The sequence below is a fragment of the Sturnus vulgaris genome, chromosome 3, assembly GCF_052056855.1.
Source record: "Sturnus vulgaris isolate bStuVul1 chromosome 3, bStuVul1.hap1, whole genome shotgun sequence".
NCBI classification, from domain to species: domain Eukaryota; kingdom Metazoa; phylum Chordata; class Aves; order Passeriformes; family Sturnidae; genus Sturnus; species Sturnus vulgaris.
This window is the reverse complement of record NC_142245.1, coordinates 100,604,970-100,630,497: the sequence shown is the minus strand read 5'-3', so window position 1 is coordinate 100,630,497 and position 25,528 is coordinate 100,604,970. Positions and strand designations below refer to the sequence as shown.

The following is a 25,528-nucleotide window of genomic DNA, read 5'->3' as shown; positions in this document are numbered from 1 at the left end:
GGTGCTGGGAATCATGTGCAAGTTTTGCCCTGACTCTTCAAGCATGTACAAGATGTATCCCCTGCCCTCGTCCTGAGGATGAGCCACGCTGCTGAGCCTGTGCCTGCCTTCCCAGGTACAGCCACAGTATTGCTTCACCTGCCCTGCCTCATCTCTTCCACCACCTGATAAAGCACTCCAAAACCTGTCTGCTCATGTGCTGTGGAGAAAGCCCATGCTGACCCTTTCATGCCCAAAAGGTACAAGTAGCAAGGGCCTGACTCTAAATACCCGACTGCCCAGCCAGCTACCCCACTTTGCACTGTAGCTGCAAGGGTTGGGCACCACCTGGCTGGAAGCATCACCCCAGCATCCTGGGGCCCGAGTCCCAGGCCAGAAGGCATCTGGTACCTCATGTCATTCCCCATCATCACTGCCTCACAGACAGCTTACCTTAGCAAGGAATGATGTAGGACAGTTGCCTATTCCCTGCCAGCCCCAGCTTCCTTCAGCTGCTCCATCAGCACAAGTAACACAGAAACCACACAGGGCAATTGTACACGTCCATCTACATGCTAAGTACTGCACAGTGCCGACCCAACCTGCTCAAGCTGAGCTCTCAGTCGTGCCTGTCGCCCTGGGCATGCTGTGTCACCAGAGCTTAGGGATGTAAACTCTCTGTGCAGCACTTCTGTGTTTTTCTGGAATGACATTTGGCTATTTGGAGCACTGGGAATTTGTAATACAAGAAGAAGAAATAATAAAGTTGACCTCAAGCTGGTTCAATGCAGTCATTCTGAAACTAAAGTAGCTAGAACATGGTGCATCATTTTTTCCTACCACAGTCTTAGCTGTTATGGAAAATGAAGCAATGAAGAAAAGAGCTGGCTCATGAGCTAACATTACCTCTCTGGACCTCCTCTGCTCCTTCAGTATGCTCAGTACACCACAGCAATGTTACACATAGTGCTTGCCTGCCTAAGGACCCCAGGCAGAAGAGATTGCAAGAGAGACACGTAGTTCAAAATTTCATTAAAGAAATGGCTATAATACAATCACAAGCCACTCAATGCACTGGAGGCTGAATGTTGCTAAGGAAAATTATGAACCTCCTCCTATAAATATCCTTATCTATCCATAACAGAGAAAGAGCCAATAGTGTAGCAACATCTATATTCAGCACAAGGGCTAGACCAGAATAAGGTGACCATTAAATAATTTAAAACAAAGAAGATAGCAAATGTAATGAGCCTCAACAAACTGAGTGAAACAGGGCTAAGAGGCTCTACCAGCTATGTCTTGCACTTAGGCACCTCTTAAGAAACCTTTTGTAGGAGGTGGAAGGACAATCAACTCCCCAAGAGCTTCCAATACTGGATGGATGACAGACTGGTGGCTCCTTTGCAAAACCCATTTTCTTTATTCTGCACAATGGATAATTCGGCTGGAGTATAAGGGGGAAAAAAAGAAGCAGAGGGGGAGGTAGGGAAAATGCTTGAATGCTAAAATAGGCAAATTACTGAGCTAGAAAATCTAGATTAAATCAAGCATTCCTGCAAATGTGTAATAGAGAAACAAATGGCTCCCATCTGGAAGCTCAGTAAATTAACTTGGATCCTGGTTAAGACAACAGCACCAGAGTCTGCTTCCAGAAATGTAAATATCCAGTGTGCATTTGCAATCCAATCATAGGCTAAAAATATAAGACAATTCGGAGTGGAAATCTGATTTTGTGTCTACCCTCTTAATGGGAAATAAAACAATAATTCTTTAGACACAGCAATCTGGGCTCCTTTTTCCTGCTTGGAGAGATGATGCAAGATGTCTTTGCACCAGGAAAGTCTTTCTGATTGCAAGGCCACAGCTCACATGTTGGAGGCCTGACTCTTCTCCATCATATTCCACTTCCCAATCTCCTTTTCCATTCTGTGTTCCCTGGCTGTCCTCAGCTCTCTTTTTATTTATACCACTTCACTTCATTCTTCTTACTAAGATTATTCTAGTTCCTTCTCCGCCCAGAGGTTTATCTCTGGCCTTCCAGTAAGAGAAGGGCTCTTGGTCTCAGTGTGCAGATGGAGAACTCAACCGCAGGCATGAACCAGGCTCAGCACTAAATTTAGCCCAGAAGAGGATAGTCTTTCTGCCGGTAGACCAGGAAGGCAATTTGGAGCAGGAGCCTATTTTAGATGCTCTCTGGTGGTGTCTGCCTCCCTCTAGGCCATAGAGAGAGTCTGGGGAGACCAGCCTTAGACACTGAACAATATGCCTGAGGACCTTTTGAAGCTACAAAAGGAAGGAAAAGCTGCTACAACTTAATGTCATCCATATGTTCAAGAGCTGACACTGGAAGGGAAGTTTTAGGGTGTCCCACCAGCAGAAGGCATTCATGGAAAAAGAGGACATTTATCTGTGTATGAGATATGTCCTTCTGTGACCACAGCAGGCACAGCCAGGAGTTTTAAACTACAGAAAAAAACACCTCTAGAGACAGGATAATCAGGAAACTCAGTTAAATCCCATATCTGGTTTTAATAAACAGATGGGGGGATTGGTAAATGTGGACAAAAAAGCACATAATATCCAAACTTAGGAGAGCAAAGAGCATATGAACATTAATAGCAGCAGCCAGATAGGATGGTAGATAATTAGCCAGAAATCACAGATGATGAGTAAGAAACAAGAGCATGGATTAACATACTGATACCAAGAGAAAGGGCACTTCAAGAGAAAACTGAGGCAGCAGAAAAAGAAACTCCAAAGGGCTGCAGAGGTATGGGGTCAACACTGCTTGGAAGAAGGAGGGGCCACATCACAGGTTATCCCACACCCTGCAGAGTCTGCGTGGCAGTGCAGTGAAGGTTGCAAGGTTCACAGCAAAAAGTGCCAACAAGGCTTATCTTACTGTGGGACTGCAACTTCCCAAAATACTCAACTGAAGAACCCACTTTTAACGTAAAGAGCTGACCACAGATATTCCTGGAAGCAGAAGACAACAATTGTAATCCTCCAGCTGCTGAACCAGAAAAGGGCAGTTCTAATTTAGACACTGTAAGTAGCTGAAAGTTCTCAATGAAAGCAACTCTGGAGGCAATTGTAATCATGGAGAGGTGATTTAGGGACACACAAAAATTCATTGTTTCAATTTCCCATAAGCTTTGAGGAATCTAAGGAACTCAGCATGGAAATCAACTGGATGGAAATGCTCAACAACATACTTGTAAGAAGCTTAGAATACCTGTATGGCAAAGATGAAAAAAAAAAAAGTTGGTACTGAGCAACACCAAACAAAGTAGGGGAGATATCTAAGGAATGAGTCCTGATCTAAATGGAGGGGGAAAAAAAACATCAAAAAAGGGATTTTTAGGGCTAAGCATAGTGTAGGTGAGGTATGGAAAAGAAGGGCTGCTCACCAAAGACATCTGTGTCAGAGGCCAGGAAACAAAGAGGGAAAGACAAGTAGCCAAAGTCAAGCTGAATTTGGTCATGCAAATACAAAAAAAGAACAAAGATAAAAATGTTCTTCAATTATACCTTTTTTTTTTTAAAGTACAGAAAATGGAAACTAGCAGCACTTGGCTGATGTATCTTAAAAAAAAGCACAAGAAGGGAGAGGAGCTTTTGTTGTTACTGCATCAAGATGGGGAACAGCAGATGGAAAAATATAAACCCACAGCACTGACAAAAACCCCTTCAAACTATTAAGCAGCCCATGATCTAGTTGAAATTGAAAGGGTTTCTAGTCAGGGTGGAGGTGAACAGCCTATCCCCAGGGCAAGCATCCAAGAGGGGAGCAATTTGTTTGGGCTGGAGTCTACTCCCTGCAACAACACGAGACTGGGCTTTGCAAACAACACGGCCTCATGAAATCTGCTATTTTGAAACATGCTGACCACAACCAGCTCACAGAGAAACCTAAACAAAAGGATGATGAGAGTGTGATGATGTGTGATGATGAGTGTGTAGAAAAATATCTTAAAAATAAGGTTAAATGGGATAAACTGCCACTTGTAGCCTCATCCCACAGCACCAAAAGGCAAGGGTGCTCTTGGTGCTCCCCTTGCATCCTTTTTCTGACTTCAGCACAGGTCTCCCACTCCTGAAGGTTCAGAGGAAGGGAGACTGTTTATTTATAAGCACTGGTCATTTGAGTGATTTCTGAAGAGGCACCAAAGCTGCCCCACCACAGCAATAATAACCTGTTGCTGGGTTGGAGCAGTCTGTCTCACCTCTGCCTGCTAAAATTTGGCAGCAAAGTCATGAAGACCAAAACCAAGCTTTGCTCTGAATAACCTTAACATAGCACAGATATCTCCCTGGAGCTCACTCCCAAACTTCAGTGTACTGAGCAATGCAGACTACATAATTTATAAGCACTTCAGGACTGTTTCTTCCACTGTATGGAATTTAGAAAGGTGATTAATGTACCTGAGAAAGCAGGGTCTGTAAAAGTGCAGTAGGAGCCAGTGTCAAAGTTTTTCTCATTCTCCAATGAAAGTCACTGTCAGAGCACAGAGATGCCTTTAAGGGACAAGAAAATATTTCCGAGGGCAGACAAAATGTGCTATAGCTTCATCAAGTCATGGTCGACAGTGCACACAGCAACTGGCTTTGTGCCTGATATTTACTGAGAGCTAAACACAAAACCTCTGCAGCAACAGAACTGGCATCACACAAGCCAGAGAAGCAAACCTATTATTGTCCAGAATTATTATTACATTGTATTATCAGCCAAAACAACTTAAGGAAAAGGTTAAGAAGCTGTGAGTAACTCTATGATTTATGCCCAGCTCCACTGCTGCTCATCAGCTCCAAGCCGGCTCAAAGGGGCAAACAACCAAATGTATCACTGCTATTCAGAGTAATGAGGAACTGCTTAACCTCTAACCTCAGGTCACATGTGGGGACATCTCTATAAACAGCAAGACAATTAAAACCAGAACTAGCACATAGGCAGGTCCACAGCATCAGCAGGTGTTGGGAGGGTTCCTCTGAGTCAGTTGTCTCAATGCAGCATAGTACACACTGTTAAGACTTGTACCTGTAAAAATGTTAAAAATGCACAAATTCGTAGAATTTGGAGAACCAAATTGGAATCTTTTCTTTGGTCTTGCCTTTTCTCTCACAAACTATTGGATTTTACAGTGTTTAGTCATCTCCCTAAATTCAGCTCCTTAACTAAACATGAAAAGTTCCCCCTCTACACTGTGTAGCAAAAAGCAGAGAGCTTCTGAGAAGAAAACCAGAATATAAGCAGGTATTCCCATTACAAGGACTTCTCCAGACAATGAGATGACCAATGAATATTTTCACATGCTCTGCACCCATGCCACTAACACAAACCAAAACACTTATGACCTCCCATCAACAAAATCTTTCAAGTATCATTATTCACCTCGATTAAGCATGCACTTGCATTTATGTGCACAAATAAATCCCGCCAACCCCAAGATATTTTAAGCATATGCCTCAAATTAAATACAAGACTGGATGTTCTGGCTCAGTGCAGACTTCAGATCCTTTCATTACACACTTTTCAATGCAAGAAAGAAGCACAGTGTTGAAGCAAAGGAGGAGACTGAAAAAGAAGCAAGCCACATATCACGATTTATTTTATGATCAATGTCTTATCTTTAAATCAGACTTGCAGAGAAAGAACAGCAGGGAAGAGGCTCAAAAATTGTTTCAAATAACTACTGCACTGGCTGCACTGACTGTCTGGTAGTAGATTAATCATTTAGTTGTCAACCTTGAAATAACTAAAATTGTTTTGGAAGATATTCATATTGCAAAACTGTAAGCACATATAATAACAGTGAATCAAGTAAAATCTAACCCTTCTTCATTTTCCATTTGCTTTAGACATGTCCTCTCCAGCACAGAAAGAACCAACTTAAAGGGAAAAAAATCCCATCATGTAGATTAGAGTTTATTGATTACCCAGACACTAATTCCAGCCCAGCTTTTTGAGATCTCTCCAAGGGGAAAGGAAGAGATGGTATTTACAGAAACTGCTTCTAATGAGAAAACCTTAAGGCAAGGAAGGTGAACCTGAGAGCAATGAGTACCAATTTTACAGAATATAAACAACTGTTTGCTCTTGTAATTACATTTGCCTTTCTAACTACAGTCCCTATTCTCTACCTTCCTCCAGAAACACCCACTGATAGACAAGGATGGCCAAAGCTAGAGTACATCACTGTAGCTATGGGGAAAATATGTTATGATTTGCTTAAGCTCACTTTTTTCCCGGGAAAGCCTTAAGTTTATAAGTTTTTAAAAAATGGTATAAAATCAGTGTCACAGAGGGACTATCCCTTCTTCCCCACTGATGTGAACAGCAGAGTATTGAATAGAGCTCTATGACAAAGGACTATTCTATTTCTAAAACAAAACCCAGCTAAGTTCACTTCAGAGAGGGCACCAAGACCAGGGAAATTACTTTTTCAAAAAAGAAAAAGAGCTACTTCTTCCAAGTCTTCTCCTGACAAGGCAATTTTGTTGAAGGTAAAGATGAAGTCTCCTTTGTAGACTACAGACCTAAGCCAGGACCTTCACATGTTTTTCTGCAGCAGAAGACACTCACTCCTGCAAAGCTAACCCCCTTAAACTGTGTTAGAGCTATGGGGTGCCAAGGGTGCTGAAGCCCCAACACCTGGGGTGAGCAAGGAACCCTGACCACACGACTGTCACATCTTCTCTAAGAGCCCTTGGCTCTGCAGGAACTGGGTTTGCCTCCATCACATGTGAAGTACCTGCAGTTCCTCCATCGTCAAAGGAAGGCAACTAAAAAAAAACCAAACAAATGAGCATAAAGCAACTACCCTTTCAAGAATACTCTGAACTGAGCTGCAGCTGAGCTTGCATGCAAAAAGATTTGGGTTTCATCGACAAGCAGCAATGACAGGAGAGGAATTAAGTAAACAGACATTGTCCAAATACAACTTTTAGAAACAATTTGTCAGGAAATGGCAACTTGGGTAGTGTGTAAGAATAAGATAGAATGAACATTCTCACAGGATCACATTTTTATTTAGAGAAGACAACCAAGGAAAAAAATAAATACATTTGCAGATGGTCTGTCTCCAAGTGGCCCCGATAAAAGCTGCTGTGCCCTGACTCTGGGCCAGCCACATTCCATCTCCAACTGCACAGCCTTCAGAAGAATTAGCAGTAATTAAGAAGAGCCAACAATAGTGATAAGCCAGATGTCTATAAAAGAAATACATGCTGCATTGATACAGATTTATTTTTTTTCTTTCATTTTTTGGTGGACTAACATGGTACACTCCTTATAAAGACATTTTTCAAGTCCTTCACAGTTATTCCTCCAATGTTGACTCACTGAATCCCAGATGGGACCCTTGGCATCACTCATCCCAGCAGGTCTCCAGGACAGCACCAAAGATTTCATGTGTGGGCACCACGCAGATACTGCTCTTTCAAATTGCCACACAAGTGCCTGAAGCATAGTTCTTGGGAATTCACCGTGATCTCACAAAAAGCATTGAGAATCACTGATCTAGTCCAATACCTTTTCATTCAAATAATTTCTCCAAGAATTTTGGCACACAGCCACCACTCATTTGGCCTATACCACCTGTTTTCTAAAGATATGCAACTCAGACCTAAATTCTTCCAGAGGATGAGAAACCCCCATAGCCAGAAATAATTTTCTTGAAACAGTGATGTTCTTCTACTATTAAGCAAGCAATGGATGCACAGTTTTTGCTGTGGTAGAGGTAGGATAGGGGAATTTGATAATTTTGTGTCATCGCCCTCTTCGTACCATATATAACTCAGTGCTCACTTGTGCAGCTCACTGAAAGATTAGTTGGCTCGTTCAGACAGGCAAGGGTGGACTCCTAAGGCGTTTAAGTGATTTGGGGCAGGATGATTATCTGTGTCCTCTCTGCCCACAATTAACTGTTCCATGGCCCCTGTCTGTGCTGGGGCTGAGCATGCTGGGGAAGTGAGAAAAACAGAGGAGTTGAGCTCCTTCCACCATGACCAGGAACATCTCCTCTCCCTCAGCCTTCAGTGGTTTAAAGGAAGTTGTCATAAAGGGAACCAATCCCACTGATGATACAGGATCTTGCTTATTCAACCTAAAGCTCAGTGTTTCAAACAGAAGGGAAATTAAACAACAAAGCTTTGCAGTAAGCTAATAAAGCGTTGTGTATCTATGCTAGATGGTTGTAAGGAGCATGATAAACTTGAAACAGCCTGCAAATTTCTAAAATTAAACAGTTCTTCGTGTTACAGAGGTCAGCCATCTGTTCAAATGTTCATGTTTTAGTTAATATAACTCTTCCTCCACTCTTCTCTCCTGACTCAAGCACACTCCCAAGGAAAAAGAGATTATGACTCCCTAGGAAGAGGAGAATAAGACTGAAGTCACCACAGCTAGACAGCCCTCCTCTTCCATGAAGGACTGCCCACAGAAAGCACGCTTGTGGTTAGGACAGAATACAGAGGTAAACAAGAAAATGAAAGAATAGTGTATTATCCAGGTCTCCCAGGAGCACCAAAGCCTGCAGAGAGCCAGGATTTCTGGTTACTTTTGCAAGAGAATTTGTCAGGTACTGAAAGCCGCACTCAACATCCCTGGCTTGTCAGGAGACCTCCATCCCATCCTTCCTAACCTCTGCTCAGTCCTGCAGGGTTCCAAGAAACATCAAACAGCACTTCAACATTCAGCTTTAAACTGCCATTTCATGACAGGAAGAAAGTGAAATATGACTGCTCTCAACAGATTTCACATACGTTTGTAGTGGAACTGCTTGCTTTATAAAAATTGGAATTATTTGGAGTTATTCAGCAAGCAAGGTGAGCCCCAGGCTGAAGCTGGGTTTACAGAGGAAGAAGCGGGCTCCAAGTTGGGTATGGTATGAAGAGATATGATGGGAAACAACCAAATTCTGCTGTCTGACATCCATTCAGAGTCTGGGTTATTCTTTCCTCTCCTCTGTTCCTGGTAATAAAAGGAGAACAAGAAACCCATGAGTTCTGATAAAGGTGAAGAATGAGGGGGACAGGAAGACAGAAGCCAAACAAGCACTTTCAGGAAGAAATCAAACTTGGGCAGGGGGAAAGTAAAAGTTAAAAAGACGTGGAAGTGGTTGACTGAGAACAGGTTGGTCTGCAACCATCAACCTGCTTAAAATGTGTCTTCAAGGAAACTGGCCAATGCATTTCAGACACAGGTAGTCATTGTCCATCAGGACATCTGGCATGAAGGAAAAGACACAACATGCATCTTTAAACCTTTGGCTTTAGGCTGGGAATTACGTCCTCAAAGGAGACAAAGGAACATGCTGCTTTATTGTTTGTAATTTTAAACCAGCAGGAGTTGGAAAAGCTTTTGATAAAGACATTTGGATACAATTCTGTATAATAGAGATACTGTGCAGAACTACCTACTGGGTTAAACACTAAGCTGAATTTAGATTGAGAAAAGTGTCCCCATAATCACTTCTAAACCCATCTTGGAACAGGTGTGAATCCCTGGTATGGCATGTGGCTTAATTCAGGGGAAAAACAGTGAATGAATTACTGGAAATATTTCCATTCGTTATTTTCTAACACCTTCAGTTTAAAGTGTAGTGAATGCTTCACATCTTGACCTTTGGCATGAATGTAAAAGCAGTACTACAGCATGAAAACAAAATATTTTCCTGCTTTTTCTAAAGTCAATAGGACGTATATGATTTGAAGAATGGTAGCCTCAGGGAATCTGTTTCACTGCAAAACCATTTAGGTAGCTGTCATTAGTTTAAAAGCCCATTTTTGTTTAATGACTGCTGTTTCACATACTCCCAATGCCATGCATCGTAACTGTCATCCCTAAACCTTAGATTTATGAAAGCATACAGCAGCAGAATTATACTCAGGGGTGTGCTGATATTCCCATTATTAAACCACATCTTACAAGTTTTGACTTGTGTTTAGGGGTAACAAACCCTGTGTTCTGCTGTCATGGAGGTGGATGCTGCTCCATTCCCCCAGGATGCCCGACTGTCCAGGCAGACATCATCATTCCCAGCTGGGGCACCTTGCAGAGCCTGGGAGAAGGATGCTTGAGATGCAGTGAGAAATAAAATAAAACTTTTACATTTGTTTAGATACCCTTTATCATCATGGGAAGGATTCAGAAGGGGTGGAAAGCATGATAAGGTCCACTCTCCTACTAAGTCACACTTTATCCAGAGTGCAGAGAAAATGTGGCTGCAGGGAACACTACCACAAAGTTATTAAACATCTGTAAACAACTGAAGGACCAGATAACCTGTAAAGCCAAACCCTTTTTCCTAGAGACCCAGGCTATGATCTTTAAAACGCACAGATTCAGGAGGACACTCTGAAGACATTCCCCAGGTACCACACAAAATACATAATCCTGCTGTGAAATTCCCTTTGCACCTGCTATCTTCTATCAGTCCTCCACTCGGCTGTCACTTTGCAGGTAAATTCACTTCCCACTATTTTTATAGAGAAGAACAGGGACCATTCACTCCCCTTACCTCATTCTGTGACTGAGAACCTAAGCCTATGAACTCTACTTGGTCAAACTTAAGAGAAATAACCAACTAAAACAAAAGAAAAAAAATATTTTCCTCAGATTCAAAACAGTTAGAAAACACATGAAAACTCAAGGAAGGCATTCCTGGCATATTCTGAAACACAGAGCACAGATTTTACATTCTCGAGCTTTTATTTTCAGGCACTTGTATTAATATGCCTATCTATTGTGCTCCTTGTTGCAGTGTTAAAATATTTCATTGCCATTCAGAGAGAAGGTACTTCTACCTAGAAAATAAAAGGACTTATAAACAACCTGCCTTAGTGATTCTAATATAAATTACCAGAGCTAGATAATTAACTATTCTGATAAATAGGCAGTAATTGTAAATAACAAGCAATGAGACATGATATACACCCATAAGGATATATGTCTTAATACTGATGTGCCACAAAATAATTTCTTGATGGTAAATACCTAAAATGAAATTTCCTCCCCAAATTACAAAAAGCAACATTTTTCCTAAATTATTTTGCCTGTGGCATTTTATTGAATAAAATTACAAATTATATTCCCTTTGAAATTCAATGAAGGCCAAATACAATTTTTTTGGTGGAATGAAAAAATTCTGTAGTTTAATTCACTTCATTTTTACTGTAACAGATTTACTACACTCAATTTACTAATTAATTCAATATTGAGACAATGAATTCTTGGGCTTTAGGGTGTAAGATAGCCAGGCAGGAAGCACCTAGCATAGAAAATCTCCCCCACCACTCCTGCACGAAAGCAGGAGCACAGCTAGAGCTGGAATCTCCAGCCCAGTCTTCTTCCAGCTCTCCAATCCTGTCTGCATTTGAGTAGAACAAAGTAGTTTCGTTAGAAAAAGACCCAGAGTGATCATCTAGTCTAACAGATCCCAATGCTTCTTTCCAGACAAAAACAAAATCTAGACAAGGGACAAGGGCCATGTCTGCTTTTCCTGGGAATTCATGTCAGCTCTCTGGAAAGGAACAACTGTGACTTTGACTGCTAAGAGACCAGGTTTTATGATAGCCATAATCATAATTATTTTATGATTTTCTGATAAAGGGTGATATTTATAAATACCAAATGCATAGGGAGAAGAAAACAAAACTGCGTGGCTTAGCCAAGACTCTCTTTGTTCACACAAAAAAGTTTGCACCCCACCAACCCCACTGATGCTCTGCTGGAACATCACCAGAACACCGTGCAGGAGGGGGACAATGTCTGGACATGACAGCAGAAATACAACAACACTTGGTGGGAACTCCCTCCTCTCAAAAAAGTCCCAAACGAAGCCTGCCAAGCAAAACCATTAACAAAGCAATGTGTCCTATGTCCAAATTATCCATATATTTTGTTATGGACAAATTGGCACTTTATGTTCCTCTACCCTAAATGATGTAACAGAGACCAGACTTCACCAGCTGATTTCCATTCCTACTGCAACAGCTCGTGGTCAGCAGGGAACTGGACTGTGCAAGAACCTGGCTGTGGACCTGCCCCAGCAAACCCACAGCATCTTTTCTCCCATTCACTGGATATGCTGTGCTGCCCACACCAAACCATGGAGCATCCAGCCACTACCACTGGGGCTTTTTCTATTTAAGGTGCTAGTCAAGCAGTTATTGAATGTTATTCTGCATTCCTGGTAATTAAGGAGAAGGCTGTAAAAACCCCCATATTAAATGCCTCCTCAATTAATGCTCATTTCAAATGAAGGCTTGACGGGGACAGAAATGCTTCTTCTGTCTGTATGTTCATACTCACACAACTGCAGACCACACTCAAAGACAACCGTGGCTGCTTCCTGCTGCCTTTGGGTGCCATGAGCCAGTTACAGCAATTCAGCTGCTCACCAGCCAGGCTGTCCCAGGGTACTGAGCCCAGGAAGATGCCCACATTCAGCCTCTCTCTCCATCACCTCTCCTTCCAAATGAAGGCCAGAAAGACTCCTAGAAACTCCCTCTCAGACACAGTGCTGCATTCCCTGCCCTGGAGCAATCCCCATCCCAGTGAATCCTGGAGGTGGGAAGTCCAGGATTGGCAATGTCCATTCTACTGAGTTCCCTGGAATGAGAGCTGCATCCAAGCAGCTTACAGGAAATATTCCCTGAGCTACTGTAACTCTGTTATGCAATTCCTAGATCACCAAAGCAATGTGGTGAAGCAGTTTTTGCACCCACCATCGTTGCAAACCATGCTGACTTTCAGTGGTAACTCCAGCCATTGCAAAGGAACTTATTTGGATCACCTTCGTATTTGTCCCAGTTGAGGAAAATCACCCCTGATCTCATTGAATTCCCTTTATAAGAAAGGCCATGATTTTTTTCCTTCCCCTCTGGAAACACAGTGGTTGGCAGTCTATCCAACCTGCAGGCATGCAGCTGGACAGACATGCTGTCTGTAGATATTTTTGATTGCATCCCTTAGCCTAGGATGCAGTTTATCCTCAACCCAAGGATGCATGTTTATCTTTGCATTACCGTGGTACTAAGCTGCTGCAGGGTAATGAGAAAGAGCTGAGCAATTTTTTATTACCATTTTTTAAAAATTAAAACTGGTGGGGCCTGATATAAAATCCAGCAAGATGGATGGACAGAATTGCTGGTCTCATTTGCTTAAATTAGAAGAGTCCTGAAGGCTTCAGGAGGGTGAAATCCACCGCACTCCCTTGGTGACTGCCCAGATAACTCCACTGAGCATCCCCAAACCTTGCTCCCTCTTACACCAAAGCCCCCCACGTACACCAAAGCTTCTCCTAGCAATTACCAAGTCCCTGACACCATAAGCCAAGGTACCGTCTTACTTTATTCCAAACCTGGCCAACACGATGGAGGTCACAGGAAAATTAAAAATTTAACAACTCACTGTAGAGGAGAGGGGGAAGAAAAACTGTCGAGTTCATGACTAATCTTTGCAGCTCTTGCCATAGACAGGATTTGTACAGACATGTTGATTTTTTATAAAAATAGTAAATCGTATTACACCCATGCTGCAAGACCAAAGATTCACAACGATACCTTAATACAGCTTAAATAAAAATAGTACTACCTGAGTCAATCTGAGCATGATAATGCTTTGTAATCCCACACTCTTAGGGGATGAACAGTTGTATAGCAGTGAATCAACACGAGATACTTGCATTAGGAGCCACTCCTTTTTCATGTTATATAGCAACATCTCTATAAAATGGAGAAGGCACAGTACACAATGGGGAAAACAGGGCAATTATAGAGCCCCATTATCTTCCAGCTTGGAAATCTTGGCTAAGAGTTTATTCTTTGAAAAGGAAAGCCTGCTTTAGCTTTTCCCCATCACAGTAAAGAATTAAGGAAAAAGGTTGAATTTTAGAAGTTTTTAAAAAGTGAGCAATCCCAAAGCCTGTGAGCACTCACGCAGAAGATTCACTCATAAAACAAACAGAGCCGAACAGCAGTGTTGCACAGTCATTCTGGGTTTTTTCTTAACATCCTTGAATGAGCAAACAGTGAATATGGAAAGCAAACATGCAGTACAACATAGAAAAGTCTCAACAGAGGAGACATCAGTAAAACCTATTAACAATAAGAATATAAAAGCCAAAGACTCAAATAGTAACTTTTAAAGGCGGCTAAGGAAAAAAATTGGAAGCTTTGATTAAAGACACATTAAACTATAATGAACTATTTTCACTTACTTTGTTACATAGGCAACTCACAAAAGGTACTTCATTTGCTATGGTGCTCCCCATTTGTTCTTTTTTAAGACACATTTTCCAGTTAATTGCACTTCCATCTCCCCTCCCGTACCCACAGTATAGTTTTATGTGTGGCAGACATGTGGCCCTCACAGCTCCCTCCAGACAGCAGGGAAAGATAACAGGAAAAGTTAACAGAACTGAAAGGTCTTCCTTTCCCCAAGAGGACTCGGGTTTGAGCTCTGAAACAAGGCAGATTTTCAAGGCTGTAGTGCACATGATGCCCAGGGGAAAGAGAAAACAGCCTCAAATTCCCACTTATCTTGCCTGCACCCTTCTTCTCTGCCCTGGTGCTCAGCCTGGCACTGCTGCTGGGATTTTTTCTTCCTGCAGAGCCTGAATGTTCACAGGAAGGGTAATCCCATAGGACCCTGGATATGGGGACACGGGTGGGCTATAGAGAAGGCAGGGAAATGCTAAAAAGGGCAGTAGAGGCAGAGCCAAGCTGAAAGGCACCAGGACCCAAGGATGAGGAGATCCTGGTGAGGGGGAATGTTCTAGTGATGGCCAGAGCCAGGTCACAGAGAGATGCCCATGGCCTTGCTCTGTGCAAAGAACATACAAAATATTTCCAACAGATTTCCCAACACCAATGGCAAGAACATTCCCTGATTTCCATGTCTTGCCACAGGGGATCCTGAGATGTGTTTAGAAGCTCAGCCCTCCAGTACTTATTGCAACCTCCCATTCAAGGGGACCCCCTTTCCGACAAACACAAAGGCTGCAGAGATTTCAACTCAGCTTTTAGTTTAAAAGTAGAATGTTTCTCAAACCCAGTTTGGTAGGACAGATCTGTCAGTCTGGCTGCAAAAAGTTTCACTTTCACGTTGCATCAAACATACTAGCTCTGGACCAGAGAAGCAAGGAACCCTGGTCCAGACTCAGAGCCCCACATCCATGCAAGCAACGGGCAGTTCCTGAAATGATGGTCACACTACCTCCTGTCCCATCCTCTGCCTTCCCTGGCCAGGATCACAGCCACTTATGTGCTCCGCCAGAACAGCAATGCCACCACCACAGCCTCCCTGCATTGCACCCAGGACAGAGACAGCCCTCCCGAGCACATCCCAGCTCCAGCCTCCCAGCACAGTCACCCAGAGCACCCTGAAACATGCCAAGGCATGGGCCCCTGACCCAGCTGTCCACTCAGGTGTCCTGCACAGGGTGGCCTTGACGGGTGCCTCTCCCATCATGTGTCTGGCTCCCTGGCCTTCCCTGCCCAGAGCTGCTTATGTGCTTACAGGCAGAAACACAGGTAAGCAGCTTGCTGCATCAGACCCTGTGGTATCCCAGCAGGAGAGCATCCAAATGCCAATTCCCCATTTCCATGGCTAGCATTCTCACTTCCAGATGTGCTTAGCTGGGGTAAAATTCAAGCTACCTTCAAGCATGTTCACACGCATTTTAGTTTCATACTTTGTTCTGAAGCCATTCATGTGCCACTGGCCACACATTACGTTTTGGAAAATGCCCAACTGGCTCAGCACTGGTCTGCCTTCAAGTCTGTCTCACTACATGTCAAACACTCACTGATGCAGCCAGACCACTGTAAGGCTCCATACAGGAGCAGTTACACACTGAGATGTACCTTCTTCTGCTATGGATCACATACATTCCCAAACTGAAATCAGGACACATCTGAACTTGAAAAGGTGAGGAATGCAGACCAATGAAGCATCAAAAAATGTGATGTACGAGCACCCAACAACTCTAATCTGTTAGCAAAAGTGCATCAGGAGCCCAAGCTCTGCTGAAAGACCACAGGAGCTTTTCAAAGCACTACCCAAAGAGACTACCCAGAAGAAAGATATATTAACAAGCAGTCTGGAGTATCAACAAATGCTTTTTTAATCATATCCTGTTCAGGTATTACCTGAAACAAGACAACAAGAAAATCCAATTTTAAGTACAATTTAAAGACACAGTGTAAAGCTTAATTTAAATATTTAAATACCTGGATTTTACACACATGGTATTACTGTCATCCATCTCATACTCCTCTCTGTCCTTAGAAGAAGAATTTTGTTTCATTTTTCAACCTCTCAAAAAAAATCTACTGAATATTCAGGTCCCAATACAGAAATTAGCAATACAAACCATGCAGGTTTGCAATACAGATCCCATCCTAGCTGCAGGGCTGGGGAAGAGGAGGGGCTCATAAGCTACTGCTCACAAGAGCATTTTGGTGAAAGACACATGGGATTTGTGATTTGGGCTTGTAAAACTCAAGTTTTAGCAATATAAGCATCAATACAGAAAATAAGGATAAGACAGCTTACTAAATAAGGGATGTTTTAATTGATGAAGGATGTAGTTGATAACATATTTAAGGGGTGTTAAGTAAGCCCCTTATAAATACAAAGTAACCATTTTCTAGCACAATGAACACATATTTATGTTGACAGACACACCAAATTCCATCATCCTCCCCTGCCCTGAGAAATTACCAGTGCAGAAGGCTACATTTCTCCTGTATGGACACTTCAAATCAACCTGGGACCATATGTATCAAAAGGCATCTGATCTATGGGAAATACATGGATTTGGAAGCCAGTGAAGTCCATTAGAGGTTTGGGGCACTCCGCCATGGTTCATTAGTCAGTCTGAACACACAAGAGCTCTAATAGCTTGTATCCTGTGCACTAGGGAAATGCAACGAAAGAATGAACTTCCTGAGGAATTAATGGGTAATTATATAATTCGGTGAATCTCATGGGAAAGAAATCTAGAACTGAAAAAGGAAACAGAGTATGTACTTCTCTAGAAACAACAAAAACAAACAGCAAAGGGTGTTGCAGAGCAGAGTCTTAGCTGGCACCATTGGCGAGACCAGCTCTAGCAGAGGAAAAAAAATTGCACTGATTGACATCAGCATAGGAGGTGGCTTTGCACATGCAATGGCACCACATTGGCAGTTCCTAGCCATCTCATCCTCCTGCAGCTCTTGACTGATTTAATGTTTCACTTACTCACAAATAAGAATCTAATGAAGCGCATACAAATGAAATACATGGAAGCCTTGGGTGCAGGCAGAACAAAATCAGTCACATGTGGCAGAGATTAGCATGGGTTATGCAGCTCATTTAACTCTGGAAGTTGCATTCCTTTAGATTAACACCTTGGACAGAACAGAAGGAAAAAAAATCCTAAGGTTGCTTTCTGACACAGAAAATACCACCCCAGCGGGATGTGTAGGCTTTTAGTAAAAAATACAGTGTAATTTATACAGATTTTCCCTAAAGTCAAGTATTTTTTAAAATGTAACAGTTCACTTATCTAATCTCAGGAAATTATTTTTAGTGCAAAGGTTATTAAGTGCAAAGCTTAACATTTTGACAACAAACCCCTGCTCAAAGATTAGCCCTGCCAGCTTTAAAATTAAAGCATGCCATTAACTCAGCAAATGCAAACTTCTGCACTCAATGCAGAACAAAAAAGTAAGCTTACATTTTCAATTTCTCATTTAGCTTTATATTACTAAATTAAAGAGTGCCTTGAAAGGAGCAGGCTCTGCAAAGTACTCACCACCTATTTTGGAATCTCTTCAGAAAAGTCCACGGGGCTTGATTACCTGGAAGAGAAGACACAAACCAAACATGCTTTACATTACAGCTTTTCTCTAAGTGATAATCTTCACACTCTTGGCCTCTTCTGTAAAAGCTACTGTTGCCAGTTCAAGAAAAACCGGAAATAGTCTCAACATGCAAAAACTCTCCTCCACTTCTTGCCCTACAATGGGAAACAGCTTTGTTGTGCATTTGCATTTTATTATTTGTCCTGAAATAAGAAACATTTCCATGTTGAAAATTCACAGATTTGTCTTGAATTCAGACAGCAAACTTCTGATGTTCAATAATCTGTTGAAATCACCCTTCTTACTTTAAATATTTTCTTGTAAAAAGTCATCTTTCAAAACAAGCAAGTATCGAGTTCAGATTCAGAAGGTTTGCTTGGCTCATACCACAGAATATTACTACACCAAGATGTAAAAACTGGAACAAAATAAATGAAAAATATCAGAGAGCCAGTTCCAAGTTTACTCCAGCCACTAAGCATTGCTCTGAAAGGTTAGAAATCACTTCTCTTTTACTGAGCACGTTTCTCAGGAAAAAGAATATAATAATTTGCATCCCATCAGCATCTGTCAGCTCTGAATGCTGAGGGTTCATCAGCCTTTAAGGAGTCACAGATAAGCACACCAGGAGCAAGGTTCACCTTCTCCCATGATTCCTAATCTCTCAAAATCTGTGGATTAGAAAATCGAAAGCAAGTGACTTGCTCTGATTCCCTCTCTCACAGAGCTGACCATGATTTTCCTCCACCAGCAAGGCCAAACTCAGCTGGGAAGAATTCATCTTCTCCAATTCAACACATAAACTTCTTTTCTGCCAGATCCCTGTCGGACCCAGTAACCCTGAAACTTCTGCAAACAAAATGCCACTGTGTTTAGCTCCCAGGTGCCTCCAGCCCACACCTGACACACACATGTGGTCTGCCCAGTGCCAAATCCCAGCCACAGACATGACAGACAAAGCCCCCCCAACAGTCTCCTCTGACACTTCACCATCTCTAAAAGCAGGAGTTCCTGCTTTTCACAATACCACTCACATTCATTTCCACTGGCCCCAACCCTTACAGACATAGGGTTTCATATTTCTCCCCTTACAGCAAGCTGCTGCTGTTTCCTGACACTGTAAACTCCTCATGTCAATCCTACACCTTCTCTCCAGACCAAACACTCTTATTCCTTCCCATCTTACCTCTTCAGTCCTGTTATTCAGATCCTCACTGGCCTTTTTCATTTTTTTTACAACTTCCATCAGGTGCAGTGCCCCATGAAGGCTTTAGTACTCCAAAGCACCAGAAGACACCAACACTGGACATGAAGTTCATCCCTCTGTTTATGGCAGCATGTGTCTGCTGCTTTTGGGGCAGGATGATGCTGGAAAAGTGATGTATGACCCACCATGACCACACAACACTTTTCAGTGGAGGCCTTCCAACCACCCCTGAGCATTCTGTAAAGTCAATCCATTCACCAGAGATAAATGCAAGCCCACACTAAAGCCTTTTGAGAATAATGAGCCCTCCAAGATCATCTTCTGATTCTGTCCAAAGCTACTTAAAAATCAAATCATTTTCTCCACCCAAGTACTTGTAACATCCCCTAGTTTGGTGCTACTTGAGTCTGAACCAGCATTTTATCAAATGCATCAATAACAACAACCCATGCCATAGGGTCCACTTTTGGAAATCCTCACCCAACACTACTTCTGAGCTTGATAAGTTTCAACAAAATTTATTTTCCTTATTTTTCTATGAATATCAAAATATCACCAAAAACTTAACTTGGAGGAGGATTGGAGTAAATCATATCATCTGCTCTTTTTCTATCTACAGGACTTGTTAGCCTGCTCCAGAGAGTAATTAGGATGGCCTGACATTATTTGTTCCAAACTAACCCATGCTGACTGTTACTCATAAGCACCCAGAAGATGACTAGATGGGAAATAATTTATTAACTTCCAGAAAAACACTGTAATAAAAGTCAGAGTGACTGCACTGCAATTCCATCTTCTCCTTTTAAAAAATTTAGCACTATATATTTTGCTTTTTGATTGTTATGGTAACCTCCCAAATTCTCCACAGGTTTTCAGAAGTAAACACCAAGCAGAAATTGAAAAGCAGTCAAACAGCCAGCTGAAATGCAGCTCCTTCTACAAATCACAAGAACAAAACAAGTGTCACAGACGTGAGGCCAGGGTATGCTGCCCTGACATGGGGTCACCAGTCACCCCTGAAGGTGCCCACTCCCCTGGCCACTGGTGAGTGATGCAGGTTGAATGGCTTGTACTGAAGACCAACCTTCCCACATGCATCTTCCCATCATCTGGGGAGCAATTTCAAACAAAGTTCCCTAAGGCTCAAAGAGCCTGGAAGGAAAAATGAAGAGAAACAGAAAACCCCTTAAGTGTGTGTCTCCTAAATGACAGTGTTCTTATTTTATCCTGGTAGCATCCCTCATCAGTGCAGGTTTTAATTATACCAGTCTTCTGCTCCCAGGAAGTAAATTCCAATAAATTTTCTGTTACCATGAAATTTTCTGTTACTCTTGAGATCCCTGGGCAGGCACTCATAAATGTTGCAGCCTAGGAGCAACAAAACCATTTAAGCTAATAATTTTAGATTCAACATCTTCTTATGATAAAAACTTTGTATCCTTATCTTATAGAGTGATGGATGTTATTTCTCCAGCTGCAAAACAAACGAACCCCAATGGAAAAACAAGATAAGGACTAACTTGATCAATGGCAAAATAGGAAACACAACCCACAAACTCTTTAATTTCTCTTCTGTGTTGCTGCTACAAAATTGTATTTTCCACATCCAGCAAGCCAAATAGTGCAATATTATTTGGCCATATTTATATGCTCAAAGTAAATGGAATTTCACAGTCCAGATGCTGGATTTTGGCAACCCAAAAGACTTTCAGGGATGTCTGAAGTCATATAAAACCTCTGTTCCAACCTGCAGGAGTAGAGGGTAACTGGATAGCACACATTAATTTCTATGTTTACAGTCTATGCAGTATTCATATTCACTGACAATTAAAAGTATGCTATAAATGAATTAGCAGAAAAAAACTCATGGCAGAAATTCAATTACAAAGCAGAATTAAAGGAAGAGATGTCAGAAACTTTTGGAGGCTGGGCAGGAAGAGGTGAGTGCATCAGTCTACTGTTTTCAGAGCTTCTAGCAAAAAGCTTAAGAAGACTGCTCCAAATAATCATGTGTAAAGATCCTCCTTACAAGAAGAGCTTATTTGAGAGACTTGAGAAACCAAGGTGACAAATTATTTTTTTCAGAACACGTTTTGATCTGACAGGGGTAAAACTCCCTCTGAGGGGTCAGGTATCACCCACCCCTGCCTGCCCTGCAGGCATTGCAGCTCTGCCACGTCCTGCAGAATCCTCGGACAGGCCTTGGCTCGCACCAGAGACACTGCAGACACCTTGACTTTTCTCTTGTCTTGTTTTTCTTTAACCCCATTCCTTTACTTTGAGTCACAGGCATTACGTTTTAAGCAGATTTCTTTCTATTCAATGGAGAAGCCTCAAGTGCTGTGGCTACTTTTCTTCCTGTGTTGGTCACTATTTTACCCTGCCCTGTTCTAACCTCCCTTTGGCTGATACAATCCTCCATCAATCTTGATGCCAATTACCAATAAGGCCCTCCCACACCTCCGAGGTTCAGCTTTCATAACTGCATTAAGACAAATCAATACAGTTATTAACATTGCCACGTTTGTGGATGGCGTGACCTGCCTGCAAACACTGCATGCAGCAGCAGAGATACTCCCAGGACTACATTAAGTCTCTGCACTCCCTTATTTGCAATTTCTTTTTGAAGTAGACTCTGCTATTTTATAAATAAGGGGTGGGCGAGTTTTTTATTTATCTTTTTCTTGCAAATGCAAACTGATGAAGGCTTGTAGGACACACAATTTTGCCATCCCCTTCATGTGGAGATAGCAATGCTCCATGGACAGCCAATAACTAATTGTCCTGTTGCCTTGCAGTTGGGCTCAATGATCATTGTAGGATCTTTACAACTGAACTGTTCTATTCTACTCTAGCTTTCCTCCAGTTCTCTCCAGCCAGCTCACTCATGACCCACTACTGCACCTCAGCTTTGGCTGTTCACTTCTGCACATGCTGGTGGATGCATGCAGACAGCACGTGCAGCCATGCCAGCACTTGTGCTGGCTGACCAATTGCTCTGGAGCATGTCCACTCGCCCCTTCCTCTAATGCACAGTCTCTTCCCACTCATGTCTCACCCCCTCCTCCTCCCCATCTTTCACACCACAGGCCCATATGCCCATGCAGGGGGCATAAGCCCCATGCCCATAAGCCACCATGCCTGGAGCCTACCTGTCCATATGATTCAACCCACAATGCCAGTGAACGAACTCCCTGGCAGAAACAGAGGCCTCTAGGTTCCTACATTCCAGCAGAGCTGTTGGTCAGTTCACTCTACATCAAAGGACAGTCACTACCCAAGAGCACTGCCAGCCTGACTCAAGAGAGCCCAGCTGCCACTGCAGCCTGGCACAGGCTCCTGGGCAGGTTTTCCAGCCCTTCCTGACCTCCAGGGTGCTACAATTAGGGAATTAGAGACTGATTAATGTAAAAGCTAATTCAAATGTTCTTCTCAATACCCTGCTGTGACTGCAGAAACACCTTGGACTGTGCATCACCTGAGAGGCTGGTACTGCTGAGAGAGATTGATGCTGTGTCCACAGTATGAACTGTTGCCCTCCTTTTTCTGCCTCAGATTCCTCTAGTGGCACCTCTCCCATTAGTATTTCACCTAAGCAATGTGCTTTCAACACCCCCAGTAACTACAATAACAGCAATAATACCAGAGCACGGAGGAAACACCAAGCACTGACAGCATCAGGAAACAGCAAGAGGGAGGAGTTGAAAACATTCCTTGGAGGCCATGTATTGCTTATTTGGAACACCTTCTACACCTATTGACTGAACAGCTCCAACAGACTCCCAGGCTGCTTTGATTTCACATGCTGTAAAGCAGCCTGCATTTTTAACAGGTGTCCAACTCCTGCCAGCTCTCTGCCTCCAGGGTTTCCCTTCTGCAGTTTACTTAGACAACCTTCCAACATAAATTTTTGCAACCTGAAGCCTGTTGCTGGTACTTATATTTGTTCACAAAACCACCCTGACACTGCTTGGCGAATTTAACCTGTAAGAGTGAAGTGAAATGCAAAGCCAGGTCCACCCCTCAGCAGAGATGAAAGAAGAATTGTGGATGTAGAATCATAGAATAGTTTGGGGGAAGGCACCTTTAAGGTGATACAGTCCAACATCCCTGCAATGAGCAGGGACATCTTAAACGAGATCAAGTTGCTCAGAATGCCTTCCAACTTCACCTTGAATGTTTCCAGGCATGGAGCATCTATCACCTCTCTGAGCATCCTGTTTCCATGATTCACCACTCCCATAGTAAAAAACTCGTTCTTTGCACTTAGTCTAAAGCAACCTTCCTTCAGTTTAAAACCATTACCCCGTATTGTACCATTAAAAAAACAAACAAACAATAAAATAATCTAGTTTTAAAAAACCAAAAAACAAACAAAGAAACAAACAAAAAAAATCAACAAAAAAATCCCCCCCGAAAAAAAATTTTTTAAAAACCCAAAAAATCAAAACACCAGCTTAAACCAAAAGAGAGTGGGTCTGCTGGGTGCTGCAGGGATGATGGTATAATCTCTGCCCTATTTTCCTTCAGTTTCCCTTGGCAATCAAGCTATCAGGTAAGTCAACAAGTCCTTGAGAGCACAAGATATTCACCTGAGAGCTTAAATTAAACTCTCCAAGTGAGTAAGAGACCAACATCTTTAGTACGCTGTGACTTATGCTCCTGCCCAAGCAGGAACATCACGCTTTAGCTGTAAGGCATCAGAGTTGGGCTCACAGAAGCCACAGAAATCCTACCAAATGAACACATCTATTGCCTTAGATTTTTCCTGTGGGATTTTAGAAAATGCTCCATGCTGCCGTATACATGATCATTGCATATCTGCTGAGCTGGAGCTCTCCTTAAAGCACAGAAACACTTGGAACAGATTCCATAAAGGTAGAATCTACATTGGCTGAGGTCTGCAGTGACTAACTTCCAAACCTCCAGAAACCCCATTCTGAGAATTCCCAAAGGTTTATTTATTGAACACAGCTGCAATGTGGTAGTTAAACCATTGACAGCCTGAAGCCTTCTGTACTAGAATCTTATCTCTGACTGATGTTATCATAACAAGCAGAGATCCCTGCCAGATTCAGTGAAAGAGCAGGGAAATCAACAGAAGCCAGAAGAAGCTTGTGCAAAGGAGAAATCTGCATGTTAACCAGGCCTTTCACGAAATACATCATGGGCTACTCTGACACAATTTTATCTTGGTGGAGGCAAAAGCAATTCCCCCGACCCAAATTTCCAGATTGCATTTCTGCATTATATGTCAGGTTTGGCTCTTGTCCCTCCTGACTTCCCTTACTGAATCACAGAGCTGTTCAGATGTTGGGGTTTTTTTCCCAAGAAGACTATTAGCAAATGCCACATACTGCCTGATTTGACTTGCACACTAGCAATCAGCCTACAGCTAAACAGGGTACAGGTAGTTTGGGACAGAACAGTGCCAGTTATTTACCCTATTTCCTCTTAAACTTTTTTCCAATACAATTAACTAAATTGTGCAATTACACATTCATTGGCCAGGAAGTTTCTCTCTTCCCCTTTTTAGCCTCCTTTTCAGTTGCATTTCCCTGCTTCACAGGATACTCTAAACTAAACATTACATTCAAGTTACACAATAAAGATTTGGGAGTGATAGAATGAATGAGGAAGGTCATAGGAAGGGAGGTATCTGCTAAAGTAAGATTTGCTAAGCAGCGACACAGGACCTAGTGTCAACTGCCTTTTATTACAGGAGACTGTAATTTATATTAGCCAAGATACCAGATGGAGGGACATAAGAGATCAATAGTTGAAATAGTTCAAAAATTTTCCAAGGACTGAATAAAACCTGAATTAATTCAAAGCCCAAATTATAGTGATATAAGCTGTTATGGCAGAGCCAAAGTGCCTCACATAACCTTAATCCTTTCTGCATATTGAGGTTTTATGCTACATAAAACCACATTCCAGCTACAGAATATGCAGCTGCATTTAAATTAAGTTTATCACAAACTAGTGCTCCTGGGCAGATAATTTATTCATTTTAAAAAATCTACTCACTCTCATCTTTATAAGGGGAAAACCACTTTGGAAGCGAAGCAAAAACCAGATGCACCAGTGTCTTGTTAACCTCCAGAGAGCTGGAAAAGCAATATTAAGTGCAAAACTTCCAGCACATATCAATCACAGTTTCAGAGGCTGTAAAATATCAACCTCAGGTGACCAAGATTTTTCTAGGCTGAGGGGTCTTCCCAGCTCTGCCAGGACAGGCAGCCCTGCTGCAGCTCACAGCTTACCTTGGCACAGTCTGTCCTGGCACAATCAGGGTACGTGCAGATGGGTTCAGCCAGCAGCAGGGCTGTCTGGAACACAGCTGGGCAAACTCCTGCTCAGGAGCCACAGGGACATCTGGGTGACAATGCTGGACGTTCCCTTGTCTTTCTACTCAGTGGGAGCCATGACCTGTGAGAAGCCAAGCTCCTGGAGAAGTCTGACTGTGACAACCTTGATGTCTTT

The 25,528-nt window shown here is 42.4% G+C and overlaps 1 protein-coding gene across 6 annotated transcripts in view; it reads right to left on the bottom strand.

Moving 5' to 3' along the window:
* The window catches only part of HPCAL1 (hippocalcin like 1), a 79,324-nt gene that overhangs the window by 30,362 nt on the left and 23,434 nt on the right, over window positions 1-25,528 (bottom strand). For 5 of the 6 annotated variants that reach the window (XM_088162401.1, XM_014894986.2, XM_088162400.1 and 2 more), the window contains one exon: window positions 17,787-17,832. The exons of the other annotated variant lie outside the window; for it this stretch is intronic. The gene's annotated coding sequence lies outside the window, so the exon portion shown is untranslated. The remainder of the gene's footprint in view (window positions 1-17,786; window positions 17,833-25,528) is intronic. 6 annotated transcript variants of the gene reach the window in all.